Genomic DNA, 4,622 nt, shown 5'->3' on the forward strand with positions numbered 1-4,622 from the left:
TTCAGTAACAGTTTATTTCCCTGAAGGACAATATGTGGTATTACACCTCATTTTACCCAACAGTGTTATTTCAGTCTTATGGTTCTCTCTACACTTTTTAGCTATTGAAGAGAATTTTTATTGAATAGAAATCTGAGAATTTTTGCTGAGGAAATTTATCCTTTTAAAAAAATTGAATTATTAATGAAAATATAATTTACATGAAACTTTATCCTAGTAGATTCTCATGATGGAATACTCTCTACTTCTGTGTTTGATTTTATGCAGCTGTCTCAACCTGCTCCAGATTATCTAGTGTAGACCTCAAATATTTTTGCCTGCTTCAAATTATCTAATATATAGCACAAGGAAGAGTCAAAAGACTATAACATACCTGAGCTTCTGTTTGAAGAAAAACTATGTACGTCTGATCCCTGCTATCACCCAGGCTGGCTTCAGTTTCACTGAATGCATAAATTGTACTCTCATGACAAGAGCCTCAAATATTTATTGCTCCTGAAGACAGAAATACTTTCCACTAAAATGTGTTTCTTAACAAGTTTTCACAATAATTATGGTCTCCTTTTTTTCCCCGCATTGGATTCTTACAAGTTCAAAACTAAAGACACAAACGTAACTGCAGAGATACACATTTTTGCTGTTTTGATTTATGAACCTGGAGGACTAACAGAAGCATTTTTACACTTTGCAGGAGGTCATTTATGTACATCTGCTGATAGTAATATTTAAATTTTGTTCTCATCTTCAAAAGGCCTCATGAAAAAGTGAATTTTAAAAAGGGGGGGAGACTCTACAAAGACTAGATCCTAACATGTTCCTTTCTTCATAAAAAAACCAAAACAAAACAAAACAAAGGGGTTTTTTCTTAATAATAGAAGAGGTTTTTTTATTTAATTTTATTTTAAAACCTGGTGGAAAGTTGCCATTTTGTCCTGTTTTCCCTCTGAGGGGTAATATTTCCAGTAACTTTTTGGTATAACACTGTGATGTGTCATTCCACAAAGGTGAAGAAAAATGCAATACTACTCCACAGGTTTAGAGGAACAACATAAGAAGATAAAAACAAACAAACAAATAAAAGTTTATTACTATAGAATATAAAAAGCTGTGCTATTTTATCTTCCTATTTTTCAGATAACAGTGCAGGTGGAGAAGGAGATATATGTACCAAGGCAGACAAGAAAAAAACCTGTAGATGCTAAAACTGTAATAAAATTCTCAGGGCTACCAAACCCCTTGTTTACAACACTTTTCTTGGAAAGAAAATCTAGGGCATCCTTTTATGCTGGCTTTACACAACAGATGTGTGTCACTTTATTGCTCTGTTCACTTGAGTCTAGCCCACATTTTATGAAAGCAGTCAAACCACTTGTGTATTCATTTTGCCCACCACATTGGTGACACATTGTAGTTTATTTTAATACATGGTGGATGCATTTAAGCACACACAAATTTTAGCATTGTTATTCCAAAAGTGCTGTTCTACTGTGTAATCTCGTGAAGCCATTAAACTTCAGTTTGATCCCTAGGTTTAAGGTTTGAAAAGTTCTTTCCAAACCCTCTGTTGGCACTTTCCCACAACTGTGTTTTTTGTCTTAGACATGCCTGACTAGTATCCTATCACAGGGCTAAGAAAAAAAGCTATTAGCAGCCAAAACTGATTTTTTTTTTTTTTTTTTAGGAAATACATATGCATGTTCTAAAGAGCAGACAAGAGAAACAGAACTTGAGAAAAAGCTGCTGCTTCTTCTATCCAGTTTTTGGTATCACTGTCACATTTGCTTACTTAGTTATATGTGTATGCTATGTTGTTGTTAAAAATCAAATTCAGTTAAAAGGTTGTTTTGTCCTTCAGTCCCTACACATAGGACAGCATTTCTGTAGAGATCCCTTCCTAAGCAGATGCCTAGTTCCATGTGTTTATAACATTGTCACTACTATGGCCAAAGAGCTCTTTGAATTAACCCAAGATGGCTTTTATGCCCATTTTCATTTGTTCAGGAAAGAAAATACAAAATCATAGAATTATAGGAAAGTTTGGGTTGCAAGAGAGCTTTAAGATCATCTAGTTCCAACTTTCTTGCCATGGGCAGGGACATCTTCCGCTAGCCCAGGTTGCTCAGAACTCCATCCAGCCTGGCCTTGAACACTGCCAGGGATGCAGCATCCACAACTTCTCTGGGCAATCTGTTCCAGTGCCTCACCACCCTCACAGCAAAGAATTTTTTTCTCAATATCTAATTTAAATTTATTTTCTTTTAGTTTTCATTCATTCTCCCTTGTCCTATCACCACATGGCCTTCTAAAACAACCCTCTCCAGCTTTCTTGCAGGCTCCCCTCAGGTACTGGAAGGCCACAATTAAATTACACCAAAGCCTTCTCTTCTCCAGGATGAACAATCCCAATTCTCTCAGCCTTTCCTTGTAGGAGAGGTGCTCTATCCCCCTTATCATCTTGGTGACTTTCTTTGGACCCTCTACAAGAGGTCCATGTCTTTCTTCTGGGCACCCCAGGGTTGGATGCAATATTCCAGCTGGGGTCTCACTGGAGCAGAGTTGAGGGAGAGAATCCCCTCCCTCCCCTGCTGCCCATGGGGCTCTGGATGCAGCCCAGGATGTGTTTGGATTTCTGGGCTGTGAGTGCCATGGCTGGGTCATGTCCAGCCTCTCACCCAGCAGCATCCCCAGGTACTTCTGGGCACGGCTGCTCTCAATCTGCTCATCCACAGCCTCTGCTGAAATTGGGGGGTTCCCCCAAACCAGGTACTTATAGATTATTATTGTTCTGCCAAAACTAGATAAATAATGCATAAAAGGCTTATAAATATTTTAGTATCCATAGATGTTTATATTTAGTGGAAGTCATTTAGCTCTTAAAAGTCATACTTACATTTAATGGTGTGTTTGGACTTTTTTGTTGTTGTTGGGTTTTGAGTGTGTGTTTTGTTTGTGTGTTTCATTTTTTCCAATAAAAGATGGGGGTTTTCTGCTCATAATTGCATGCTTGATTTACTTTTCTGCTACATGAGAAAGGAAAATATTTCACAGTTTGGACAAGTGAAAACTTTTACAGCATTTTGAATTTATTCTAGAAATATGAATTGAACACAACAAGATATCAGGTTTGTATGCACTTGTCAAATGACTATTTAAGGCCAAGTATAAAGGGTTAAATTTTATCTCTTTGAAGTCAGCGACAAACTCCCATTGAACTATAGTAAGAATGTTTCTCAAATGCAAAAACCCTTCTTCCTTTCCTTTTTTCCCCGTCTGTCAGTAGTCAGTTTTCTACAACCATCAACTTAAAAGTAACAGTTACATATTAACTTTTTTTTTACACTCTGAAAATCGTGAACAAAGTTTAAAAAACCCAGAGGAATTTTCACTTGGTCTTTTAAACTTCACGTGTAAATGGGTTGTAAATATTTGCTGTGAAATGGCACACACCTTTCCTGCAGGCAACCATCGAGATCACTCCAGGTGTGTTTGGTGAGCTGCCACTTGCGCTTTGTTGCAGAAATCAGTTCTGGTACTTGTCACTGGGGGAAGATTATTAGCATTTAAATTTATTTACACAAGTGTTCTTCATACCTGCCTCTACCCAGCATCTGGATAAGCGGCAGATTAAGCATAGCACCCTTTTACAGTTTTTTTGCCCTGCAGTAGTTGCGTACAATTTCATTAAAAGTGAGTCAGCCACGATGAAGGATGGTTTCATGATACCTTTCACCTAGAATAGGTCGGTGCTGCAGAGGAGAACAACAGGGCTTTAGGGCTTTGAGGGTGTCCCGTTCCCAAGTCACAGGGTCTGAGCCCTCACCTGCAGAAACCCAGCTGGGTACCAGAATCACAGAATGGCTGGAAGGGAGCACAGTGGGTCATCTGGTCTTTCCATCACAGTTCATTAACTTACCTGTTTTCAGCAAAGAGGTGATTGATGTGCTACAGTTATTGAAATTACAGTATGACCAGTGGGTCAGCTGGTACAACCTCCCTGCTCAAGCAGCCTCATCCCAGAGCACGCGGCACTGGGTTGTATCCAGATGGTTCTGGAATATCATCGGGGCAGACTCCACAACCTCTCTGGACAAACTGTTCCAGTGCATGGTGATCTGCGCAGTAAAGAAGTTCATGTTCATGTGGAAATTTCTGTGCATCAGTCTCTGCCCAATGCCTCTTGTCCTGTTGCTCAGCATCACCAAGCAGAACCTGGTCCATGCTCTTGGAACCCTCCCATAGGTAACTATACACATTAACGAGGTCCCCTGTCACTTGTCTCTTCTTGAGGCCGAACAGAGCCAGCTCCCTCCCTTTTCTCAAAGCAGAGATGCTCCTTCCTCTTCATTGCCCTCCGCTGGAGCCGCTCCAGGAGCTTCATGTCTCTCTTGTACTGAAGAGCGCAGAACTGGGCACAGACTCCAGATGTCCCTCAGTATGGCTGACGAGTGGAGCGGGACCACCTCCGTGACCCGCTGGCAGCGCTGCTGCACCCCAGGCCTCCCTCGTCCGCGGCCCCCCGGACACCCGGAGCGGGTGTCCCTTCCCGCCGCCCCGCAGGCGGCGCCGGCGCATCCATCGCTCGGCGAGCGGCTGCTGGCCCTGGTTGCCGGGGCGGGCCCGCG

This window comes from Parus major, chromosome 2 (genome assembly GCF_001522545.3).
Source record: "Parus major isolate Abel chromosome 2, Parus_major1.1, whole genome shotgun sequence".
NCBI classification, from domain to species: domain Eukaryota; kingdom Metazoa; phylum Chordata; class Aves; order Passeriformes; family Paridae; genus Parus; species Parus major.